The sequence below is a fragment of the Coregonus lavaretus genome (genome assembly GCF_964263955.1).
Source record: "Coregonus lavaretus genome assembly, contig: HAP1_SCAFFOLD_325, whole genome shotgun sequence".
NCBI classification, from domain to species: Eukaryota; Metazoa; Chordata; class Actinopteri; order Salmoniformes; family Salmonidae; genus Coregonus; species Coregonus lavaretus.
In genome coordinates this window covers 164,751-177,500 of record NW_028157163.1, presented here as the reverse complement: position 1 = coordinate 177,500, position 12,750 = coordinate 164,751, and the positions used below count along the sequence as shown (strand labels likewise).

The window sequence follows — 12,750 nt, the reverse complement described above, 5'->3', positions numbered from 1 at the left end:
AAAATCACACTGATTGATCTGAGTCCAGAAGAATAGTCTTAGGGACAGGAATGTATCATCTGGTGGACAGACGTCTTTCATGTGTTGTCACTCAGGTCCTTAAAAACACAGGAACATGTGTATTATAACTGTAGTATAGGAATATGTAGTTTTATTTACCACTAACAGTTTGTGTGTAAATACTTTAAATATTCATACATACTGCAACAGTTCAATCATGTATAAACTACTGTCTTATCAACAGACCCATTAAAGAGATTCTCTGATACTTTTGTTTACTTTTTAGACAGTAGTGCTGAAAGTAGCACTCAGGAGCCAAAAGTGGTCCCCGATAATTGCATACTATGTCACATATGTGCAGATATGTGCACCACATCATTGGTCTCCCTTTCTCGCTCTGCTGGGTAGGCCTCTTGCTAGCTGTCACTCAAATGTGAGGGGCTGAAGCTCATTGGCTAGAACTCAAACTGCAAAGGGGCTGGCTCATGTGGGGGGAAATGTAGGGGAAAAGGCGTGGCACAGCTAGAAGAAAAGTCGCTTTCAAACTAGGGATTTTATTGCTAATTGAGGTAAGACCGTATTTCTGCTCATAGATTATGCATGTAAGAACCTCACATTGAAACATCCAGCCCAAAGTGGGAGGTTAAAAAAATAATTTCTTAGTCTCCAAACTACCGGAGCATGTCTTTAAACCCCCCTAGAGTCTATTGATACAACTAGGCATCAATCTAAGTAACAGAATAAAAACATCCCTGTCAAAATCCATCAGTTTATGATAGAGATATGCATGGGCTGCGTCTCAATCCACCACATGCACCAATGGCAGCCTTCCGCATCTGAGGAAACGTCTGTAGCGTCCAAACAAGATGGTGGTCTCTGTCTAAGTAACAGAATAACAATAAAAAGGGGTATAATATGTGTAAATATATGATATATATATATTTCCTGAGCTTTCTAATATCCACTAGATATAGGACAGACACTTCCAAACCTTATTTCTTATTATTTATTTTTTGACTGTCTTTTTTTGCCATTTATTAATGTGTTATTCAAAGTGTTTCTATGGGCTATAGTAGTAAAGGACTAATTCAATTTTTATCAAATACATTTTTTACATATTTTGTTTTTATACCTAAAGGGGTCCTAAAATTCCAAATCAAATAGCTAAATAATCTTTGGTAAGAACATCTTAAAACAATTCCACATGTAAGCTTAGAACCTTCAATGTGTCAATGTGTTTGTACTTGTCTCTATACAAATAAAAGAAAACCAAACATGTATGATGCTTTCTTTTCTGATATTAAACAGACAAACCTCCCGAAAGTTTACTGTTTTGACTGTGTAAATGACGCATCTCCCTCTGGCACGCCCATCTCGGGATAGCCGGGCCCCGCCCATTTACCAGGATGCACCATATTAGGTCAATGACGTCAACGGAATCTCCTTTTGGAACGTTCCATTTCTTGGGAACGGCAACTTCGAAGTTCTAACTTGTTATCTTTACCGATAAATGCATAGATGTATGTTTATAAACTGATATTATGTTGATATCCTCACCCTTTCCTCGTCAGATGGTGAGCAAGCCTAGAAAACCCCTGCAAACTGTCAGTTGGCATTCAAACTTCCAGCAACTAGAAAGAACACGAGAGACACTAGCCTTCATACATGGTCACTCTCAACAAGAGCTAATAAATAACCTGCCACAATAACCACAAGACTTTGACATTTCAGCCGAAGCCTACTTCCGTTCAGTTTATTTGGATTTTGCAGAATTTCTTTGATCTCCTGAAACGATGATGTAGCCTGGTCCTCTGTAGCTCAGCTGGTAGAGCACGGCGCTTGTAAAGCCAGGGTGTGGATATCTTTATAGAAACCGCCTAAACCAGTAGTGGGTTCGATCCCCGGGACCACCCATACATAAAAAAAAATATGCACGCATGACTGTAAGTCGTTTTGGATAAAAGAGTCTGCTAAATGGCATATTATTACTATTATTATTATAATAGTGCATGAAGTCTACTTCTAGAACAGACTGGATGTTAAAGCTGCCGAAGCTTATAAGTTATAGCATCAGACTCAGACTGCAACAGATCACTGACTGCTCAATGCTGTAGTTCATTCCTTCAGCAAGCTGCTAGGAAACTCCAGAGAGAAGTTCCGCATTATAGTTTACACGTCATTAAGATTATCATTCCTATACAGACCGACCAACCGAGCGGCTTCATTCATCATGCATGAATGAAATTATAGTCATTGCCCGGGACTAAACTAACTGGGGCATGTTCGCTGAGCAGGACCCAACGGTTTTTAACGTTCCGATAGATATAGGCCTCTGCTATGAACAAACATGTCTCTCTGACATTTAGAATAAGAAATCAGGTCGGCTCTATATGTGGTAACTATATCTGAAACATTCGACAACGTTTGGTGACTGAACTTTGCTTTGGGGTATATTCATCAGGAAACAAACGGAAACAAACCGGACGAAACAGGGAGGGACTAACCTGAACTTGTCCAGTTAGAAACGCTCGTTTTTGTTGTAAAACGTTTAGCTACGATATGCACGATTGAATATACCACTTGAAAGTATGAGACGGCGCTCCTGCTGGTGATTACTACATTAAAACCACGTTCAGTAGCCAAACGTTGTCGAAATGTTGCCGATAGAAATGCCATGAATAGAGCGGAAGTGATTCCTTATTCTAAATGTCTGAGGCATGTTTGTCCTACAGTGTATTTCTATCTGAACGTTCCAAAACGTTGCTTCTTGCTGAACGCGCCCCAATAAGGTTTTTATACACGGAAGTATAAGTGAAAATAAAAGTAAAATAGGTGTAGCTACACACCAGGTCACTGCAGCGGGGACTCAAGGTCAGGGTTTTCTAACAATCGATCATAATAACGTGGTAAGGGTTTTCTAACAATCGATCATAATAACGTGTTAAATTAAGGTTAGGCCCTACTTGCTACATTTTAGCTGGTCTAGACTAGACTTGAGAGTCTGACCAACTGTCAAAGCGAGTCAACATTAGGATGAGAAGTTCCTGCTGTCTAGTAGATGTAGTTGTCTAGAGGAAATGCCAACACATTTACAGTCTAGTTTGATTTGTTTCCTAATATCATTTCAGGTTGTATTATTATCATCCACTGATCCACATAACTTAAGGATGAATCCTGCAAGTCTCCACTCAGGCGGGGGATTGGAGAGAGACGAAAAACGATAAAAGGTAGGCAACAATATGCAATATAACTGTTCAATGGCCATTTCCATGAACAACTCTTTAAGAATATAATTTAGAAAGACCTCATCTCTGCGCAATATAGCCCTGTATAGGAAGCCGCGCATGGTCGACCCAGGTGGCTACAATGAAGAGCCCGGAACATAACGGAATAAGTTCTTTAGGTTCTCTACTTGTTTCCAGAAACCCTGTCACTGAAGGCATATGTATCTAGAATCCGTTGACCGTCGGTCCGGATTGTGTGTGGATATCTTTATAGAAACCGCCTGAACCGAACTTTTCTCCAAACCGGCACCTATAACTTGGCTGTGGTAGGACACGTGGAAGCGCGTCTTGCGCGCAGTCTACTACAGGCAAGGTGCCGGTTTGGAGAAAAGTTCGGTTCAGACGGTTTCTATAAAGGTCTACAGATATACACACGATATAATCCGGACCGATAGACAAGGAGTTACGGATGATCGATATTCAGTAACAGGATTTTGGGAATCAAGTATCCTATCTGCCTACAAAATGTTGGCAGTTATTTTCCAGGCTCCGCACTCTAGCCACCAATGCGCGCATGCGCAGCGTCCTAAATAGGGGTAAGTATATACATAAGAATGAATAGAAGGTCGTCTCCATTCAAGTCAATGATGCCATAATGGGTGGACTGGCAGCCGTTTGGAGTGTTTCCCGACCGCTGGTCACCTTTTCAATGCTTATCTTGTAGAATCCAGCAATGGCGCTGGTCCCATTAATTAGCTTATTTTCTAATGGTTCCGCATGTCTTGATCTAACCATCTTCAACCTGACCGGATAGCTATGTCAGCTATGTATGAACACGATGAGGTGTATCTTATATGCTAACGTTAGCTAGCAGGCTAGACGGTTGTCTTATTCTGGCATTCGCTCATGATCTGCTTTAGACCGCTTGCCTTCTGCCTAGGCAGCTTAGCTACAATGCTTGAGCTGGTCCCATGGTTGAATCAGAGCGGTATATCCTCAAATCACTTACAAGCCCTTAACCAACAATGCAGTTTTTAAGAAAAAATATAAAAAGAGCAAATAATTAAAGAGTAGCAGGAAAATAAAAATAACAGTAGGGAGGTTAAATACAGGGGGTACTGGTACAGAGTCAATGTGCGGGGGGCACCGGTTAGTCGAGACCCATGCCAGGAAGTAAAAGCAGGAACAGATAAATATACATGTCCATTGGAAAATTACACATGTGGTGATTTGTGCTCTTCCACCTGAGCTCTCCCAGTAAAATGTATCCTGTCTGAACAGGGCTATAGGCAACGCCTCTGATTAGATCTGAACAGGGCTATATGCAATGCCTCTGATTAGATCTTTTTAGTCACATGCACAGATGTAGTTGCGTCAGTGAAATACTTCAGCTCCGAGCTCCAACAGTGTGAATGAAACAATACATTTTTTAATAATACCTATTTACAACTGTGAGGGGAGGGGGGGGGGGGGGGGGGGGGGGTATTAAGGCCAAGAAAAGAGAAACCCTCACACTGCTCTTGCTCCTACCATTTGTTTAATAAGAATATCAATTAATATCAACTTTTCAATCCCTGTTCACAAAACAGACCGTTCAATGCATGTCTGAGTACATATAGCCTAGAGTAGCCATAGGATATATTCTTCTTTGTTTGCTCGGGAGACTTGTGGCCTAAACACATTTCCTGCAATTCTACCACACTTTATATGACTGGAGACATTAGCAGAATGTCTCCAGTCATATGCAGCACTCCACCAATCAGGCCTTTGTGGTAGAGTGGCCAGACGGAAGCCACTCCTCAGTAAAAGGCACATGACAGCCTGCTTGGAGTTTGCCAAAAGGCACCTAAAGAATCTCAGACCATGAGAAACAAGATTTTCTGGTCTGATGAAACCAAGATTGAACTCTTTGGCCTGAATGCCAAGCGTCACGTCTGGAGGAAACCTGGCACCATCCCTACGGTGAAGCATGGTGGTGGCAGCATCATGCTGTGGGGATGTTTTTCAGTGGCAGGGACTGGGAGACTAGTCAGGATCGAGGGAAAGATGAACGGAGCAAAGTACATAGAGATCCTTGATGAAAACCTGCTCCAGAGCGCTCAGGACCTCAGACTGGGGCGAAGGTTCACCTTCCAAAAAGACAACGACCCTAAGCACACAGCCAAGACAACGCAGGAGTGGCTTCGGGACAAGTCTCTGAATGTCCTTGAGTGGCCCAGCCAGAGCCCGGACTTGAACCCGATCTAACATCTCTGGAGAGACCTGAAAATAGCTGTGCAGCGACGCTCCCCATCCAACCTGGCAGAGCTTGAGATAATCAATTTTAAAATAAGGCTGTAAACTAGCAAAATGTGGAAAAATTAAAAGGGTCGGAATTCTTTCCGAAGGCACTGTATAATAGACCTATTAGAAGAGGAGACACTAATATGATGTTGTCCATATAATAGACCAATGAGAAGAGGAGACACTAATATGATATGATGTTGTCCATATAATAGACCTATGAGAAGGGGAGACACTAATATGATATGATGTTGTCCATATAATAGACCTATGAGAAGAGGAGACACTAATATGATGTTGTCCATATAATAGACCAATGAGAAGAGGAGACACTAATATGATGTTGTCCATATAATAGACCTATGAGAAGAGGAGACACTAATATGATGTTGTCCATATAATAGACCTATGAGAAGAGGAGACACTAATATGATGTTGTCCATATAATAGACCAATGAGAAGAGGAGACACTAATATGATGTTGTCCATATAATAGACCAATGAGAAGAGGAGACACTAATATGATATGATGTTGTCCATATAATAGACCTATGAGAAGAGGAGACACTAATATAATATGATGTTGTCCATATAGTAGACCAATGAGAAGAGGAGACACTAATATGATATGATGTTGTCCATATAATAGACCAATGAGAAGAGGAGACACTAATATGATGTTGTCCATATAATAGACCAATGAGAAGAGGAGACACTAATATGATATGATGTTGTCCATATAATAGACCAATGAGAAGAGGAGACACTAATATGATATGATGTTGTCCATATAATAGACCAATGAGAAGAGGAGACACTAATATGATATGATGTTGTCCATATAATAGACCAATGAGAAGAGGAGACACTAATATGATATGATGTTGTCCATATAATAGACCAATGAGAAGAGGAGACACTAATATGATAGGATGTTGTCCATATAATAGACAGGGGTGGGTAGAGTAGCCAAAAATTGTACTCAAGTAAAAGTACTGTTACTTCAGAATAATATGACTCAAGTAAAAGTAAAAAGTAGTCATCCAAATAATTACTTGAGTAAGAGTAAAAAAGTACTTGGTGAAAAAACTACTCAAGTACTGAGTAAACTGTTGAGTAACGTCTGATTTATTTTTTAACACAAGACAACAATCAGACAGAGAAAAATACAAAATAATCATCTTTAGGCAAATTATAGTTCATACAATCAATAAAATAAATTTAAAATGAATTACAAAAGTTTAAATTAAAACAATTCAGGTAAATTCAAGTCCTTAAAATAAATAAGCACAAGTAACACAAATTTCCAAAGCTTTATACTTTTTTTACCAGGCAGAATTAGAACGAGGCAGCCCATAAACTCTCATAAACTGTGTGTGTGTGTGTCTCCACAGTGACAGAACAACAGAAGGAAACACACAAACATTTCATACCAGACATGCTGAACAGAAAACTGCACACCAGAAGGAAGCGGTCATCGTAAAATAATCAATAGGTGTTGATTAGGCCAACTCAGTACCTTTGTATTGTATGGTGTTAGAAATTGCGTAATTCAAATCTGGTATTGGAATAAGAGAAAACATAATCAAGAGATATTCAATCCAAGCTAAATTTATTATATGCAAAATGTATGTATGATAAGTATGATGGTTCGTATACGGGCTCACTGAAATACCACGCAGGGCAGACAGAGAACTAATCCATTGTTACAGGTTCTTCTTCAAATACTCTGACAGAGATATTTCCCACTCCCTGCTGGCCAATCAGAGTAGAGACTGAGCGTGGTTTAGACTTACTCAGCCAATCCGTTGGCGCACGGGCTGGTCCCAAACCCTTGGCGCTCCACTTGTTGCACACTGTTGCCAGGCATACGTTTTTATCATAACCACCTGTGGAGTTAGCACCCAAAAGACACCACTGTACTGTGAGTACATACGTTCAAGGACGGTTCACAGGCAACGGTTCACAGACAACAAAGAGGCAGTGTTCGTATCTGTAAGAAATACAAGTCTTATCTGTCCTTCCCCCTAACGTTCCTTACATGAATCACAGCCTGTTATGTGAAACAATTTATATCAGTATAGTACAAACCTATGCTTATCATTAATGCATTCCTTCTAAGCTATTCATCACATACAGATCTAATTATGAGAAAACACAACCCAACAATGGCAAGCAACAGCCCTTTTTCTGTGTGCCTAGAAATTAATACTCTGATCTGTGATTAGGCCACACTGCACATCTCACTGAGCAGAGGAAAAGAGCAGCAGTACACATCAACTGAAAAAGCACCAGTCCATGATAGATGGCCAAATAAAACAATATTGCAGGCCTAGTATCTGTGGGGATCTATTTTCTCATAATTTGATCTGTATGTGATGAATAGCTTAGAAGGAATGCATTGGTGATTAATCATAGAAGGTTTGTACTGTACTGATATAAATTGTTTCACATAACAAGCTGTGATTCATGTGAGGAATGTTAGGGGGTAAGATGAGATAAGACTTGTATTTCTTACAGATACGAACACTGCCTCTTTGTTGTCTGTGAACCGTTGTCTGTGAACCGTCCTTGAACGTAGGTACTTAGAGTACAGTGGAATGGTGTTTTTTGGGTGCTGACTCTACAGGTTGTTATGATAAAAACCTATGCCTGGCAACAGTGTGCAACAGTGGAGCGCCAAGGGGCTGGGACCAGCCCGTGCGCCAACGGATTGGCTGAGTAAGTCTAAACCACGCTCAGTCTCTACTCTGATAGGCCCAGCAGGGAGCGGGAACTATCTCTGTCAGGGTATTTACGGAAGGATTTAGAATGAGGAAGTCAGTTCTCTGTCTGCCCTGCGTGGTATTTCAGTGAGCCCGTATACGAACCTTCATACTTACATGAACATACATTTAGCATATAATACATTTAGCTTGGATTGAATATCTCTTGATTATGTTTTCTCTTATTCCAATACCAGATTTGAATTACCCAATTTCTAACATATCCCAGAACACAAATTAAGCTGAATGCATGTTCTATAAAAGGCATCAGAGGAGAGTGATGTAGATGGGGCATTATGTTTACTTCCAGTTCCAATATCTAACAAGAAAAGTCAGCAAAAAAAAGTCACACTTGTAACCTAAAATACAAACATTCGCCTATCCACAGCAAAAAAATAATTATTTAGGAAACTTACCGCTACATGTTTCCTCAAGTTAGATGTTGAGTTCTTGAATGCTGAAATGTCCGTTTGTTTTGGTAGACACAGAAGACACCGCATAATGTAGCTGTTCTTTCGCACTTTTACTAAGGTAAACATGCTTTCAATATGAGGCCAGGGGTGCGGGTGTTCCTCCTCGTCTGTGTCTGCATTGCCGACTGCTAATTCGGACAGTTTTGTGTTGCTACGACTGTAAAGCTAACCCGTCCCACCGCTGAGGTTGAGTATGGTAACGTGACGAGACTGCACAACTACGTTTGATTGGTGAAACACAGTCACGTGGTAGAGCCTTAGCGGAAGTCTCTCTCTCTCTGTCAAAATAAAACATTAAAATAAGGCGTATGCGGGGGGATAAAGACAATGACGCGTAGAATACCAAAGAGGTAAAAAGAAAAGTAACGACGTCATTGTAGCCTAATGTAGCGGAGTAAGAGTACAGTTTCTTCTTCACAAATCTACTCAAGTAAAAGTAAAAAGTATAGTGATTTAAAACTACTCCTAGAAGTATAATTTTTTCAAAAACGTACTCAAGTAAATGTAACTCGTTACTACCCACCTCTGATAATAGACCAATGAGAAGGGGAGACACTAATATGATGTTGTCCATATAATAGACCTATGAGAAGAGGAGACACTAATATGATGTTGTCCATATAATAGACCTATGAGAAGAGGAGACACTAATATGATGTTGTCCATATAATAGACCTATGAGAAGAGGAGACACTAATATGATGTTGTCCATATAATAGACCTATGAGAAGAGGAGACACTGATATGATGTGTATCTAAACTGGAGGGATACTGGCCCATGTTGACTCCAATGCTTCCCACAGTTGTGTCAAGTTGGTTGGATGTCCTTTGGGTGGTGGACCATTCTTCATACACACAGGAATCTGTTGAAAGAAAATAAGAAAAAAGACTTCACTGTCCAAGAATATCAATTAATATCAACAGATTACGCCTAATCTAATGTTATATTAATGATGCCTAATCTAATGTTATATTAATGATGCCTAATCTTATGTTATATTAATGATATCGGCTGAATTCCGAACCTTAAGCTGAAACTCAACTTTCAAGCAGACCACCATAGTCCCCGTGCCCAAGGACACTAAGATAACCTGCCTAAATGACTACCGACCCGTAGCACTGACGTCTGTAGCCATGAAGTGCTTTGAAAGGCTGGTCATGGCTCGCATCAACACCATTATCCCAGAAACCCTAGACCCCACTCCAATTTGCATACCGCCCCAACAGATCCACAGATGATGCAATCTCTATTGCACTCCACCTGCCCTTTCCCACCTGGACAAGAGGAACACCTACGTGAGAATGCTATTCATTGACTACAGCTCAGCGTTCAACACTATAGTGCTCTCAAAGCTCATCACTAAGCTAAGGATCCTGGGACTAAACACCTCCCTCTGCAACTGGATCCTGGATTTCCTGACGGGCCGCCCCCAGGTGGTAAGGGTAGGTAACAACACATCTGCCACGCTGATCCTCAACACGAGGAGATGATTGTGGACTACAGGGAAAAAAAGAGGACTGAGCACGCCCCCATTCTCATCGACGGGGCTGTAGTGGAGCAGGTGTCCACATCACCAACGAACTATCATGGTCCAAACACACATTTTTAGGACGTGGATTTGACAGACTTTACTTTGTTTCAACTCATATTTAACAAGCAGTGGTCCTCTGTAGCTCAGCTGGTAGAGCACGGCGCTTGTAACGCCAGGGTAGTGGGTTCGATCCCCGGGACCACCCATACTAAAAAAAAAAATTATGCACGCATGACTGTAAGTCGCTTTGGATGAAAAGCGTCTGCTAAATGGCATTATTATTATTATTATAATTTGTCATGAATGTCGGTGTAATGCGAGTCAGAATGTAAAGAAATAAAATGAAAATCCTCCAAAACAACAAAGGAACAAACACACCAAACAGTGGACGGGTACAATTTAAATAGGGAGGACAAACTAACATAATGGGGAACAGGTTAAATAGGGAGGACAAACTAACATAATGGGGAACAGGTTAAATAGGGAGGACAAACTAACATAATGGGGAACAGGTTAAATAGGGAGGACAAACTAACATAATGGGGAACAGGTTAAATAGGGAGGACAAACTAACATAATGGGGAACAGGTTAAATAGGGAGGACAAACTAACATAATGGGGAACAGGTTAAATAGGGAGGACAAACTAACATAATGGGGAACAGGTTAAATAGGGAGGACAAACTAACATAATGGGGAACAGGTTAAATAGGGAGGACAAACTAACATAATGGGGAACAGGTTAAATAGGGAGGACAAACTAACATAATGGGGAACAGGTTAAATAGGGAGGACAAACTAACATAATGGGGAACAGGTTAAATAGGGAAGACAAACTAACATAATGGGGAACAGGTTAAATAGGGAGGACAAACTAACATAATGGGGAACAGGTTAAATAGGGAGGACAAACTAACATAATGGGGAACAGGTTAAATAGGGAGGACAAACTAACATAATGGGGAACAGGTTAAATAGGGAGGACAAACTAACATAATGGGGAACAGGTTAAATAGGGAGGACAAACTAACATAATGGGGAACAGGTTAAATAGGGAGGACCAACTAACATAATGGGGAACAGGTTAAATAGGGAGGACAAACTAACATAATGGGGAACAGGTTAAATAGGGAGGACAAACTAACATAATGGGGAACAGGTTAAATAGGGAGGACAAACTAACATAATGGGGAACAGGTTAAATAGGGAGGACAAACTAACATAATGGGGAACAGGTTAAATAGGGAGGACAAACATGTCACGGTTTCGGCCGAGGCTGCTCCTCCTCCTTGCTCGGGCAGGCTTCGGCGGTCGTCGTCCCCGGAGTACTAGCTACCACCGTTGTATGTTATCGATGTTTGTTTGGTTTTGTCTTCTTTGTACACCTGTTTCCTTTTAGTGTTAATTATGTATCCTATAAGTTTCTCGTTTGTTAGTCGTGTGTTGTGTGTAATTGTTCCGCCTGTCTTTTGGTGCTGTCCTTTTGCCTATTGCTTGTTTAGGACCGTCGCACTGTTTTCGTGCGCTATCAGTATTTTGGTGTTTTACGCACTGCTGCGTAATCGTTCGCCTCCGTGTTTGTTGAGGCCCATTTTGTTATTTTTGTCATCTAGTAAAGTCTGGTTGGACGAAGCTTCTGTGTCCTGCGCTTGATTCCTACACCACATCCACATCAGCCACCTGACAGAATTACACACCTTCTAATGGAGTCAGCAGGAGCAGCAGCAGCGCCCGAGTCTTTGGAGGAGCGCGTCCGCGGGCAGGACGATAGGACGTGATAAACACTCTACACCGATGGGAGACCAGAGGGGTACCCACACCTCCACCTACCTTACCACCACCGTCGGTCAGTCCTCCCATCCAAGCTCCGGAATCCAGTGGGATTCGGCTCTCGCTCCCGAGGGCGTATGACGGCACCGCTGCCGGGTGTCAGGGGTTCCTCCTGCAGGTGGAGCTCTACCTGGCCACCGTACACCCGGCGCCCTCGAGACACGAGAGCGTTTCCGCCCTCATCTCCTGTCTCACTGGCAAGGCGTTGGAGTGGGCCAACGCCGAATGGAGGGGGATAAACGCCGCCACCATCACCTATGCGGAGCGTCTATTCTACCTCCGACAGGGGAAGAGGAGTGCACAGGAGTTCGCCCTGGAATTCCGGACTCTAGCGGCAGATGCAGGGTGGAATGAACGGGCCCTCATCGACCACTTTCGATGCAGTCTACGGGAGGACGTCCGCCGAGAGTTGGCCTGCAGGGACACCAACCTCACGTTCGACCAGTTGGTGGACATGTCCATCCGTCTTGACACCCTGCTGGCCACCCGTGGACGTCCCGAGTGGGGGCCGTCCATTCCATCCTCCAGCACCTCCGAGCCGAGCCCTATGGAGCTCGGGGGTGCTGGCGCTAGAGAGAGGAGGAGAAGGAGCCCGAGGGGGGCCGTCCCCTGCACCAACTGTGGCCGTGGAGGGCACACTGCGG

At 42.2% G+C, this 12,750-nt stretch overlaps 1 protein-coding gene across 1 annotated transcript in view; it reads left to right on the top strand.

The window, feature by feature from the left end:
• Window positions 1-266, top strand: part of LOC311125740 (uncharacterized protein) — a 3,531-nt gene extending 3,265 nt beyond the window's left edge. Inside the window, exon 7 of the mRNA XM_084199769.1 lies at window positions 1-266. This exon is cut by the window's left edge and continues 307 nt beyond it. The gene's annotated coding sequence lies outside the window, so the exon portion shown is untranslated.
• The last annotated feature ends 12,484 nt before the right edge of the window (window positions 267-12,750 follow it).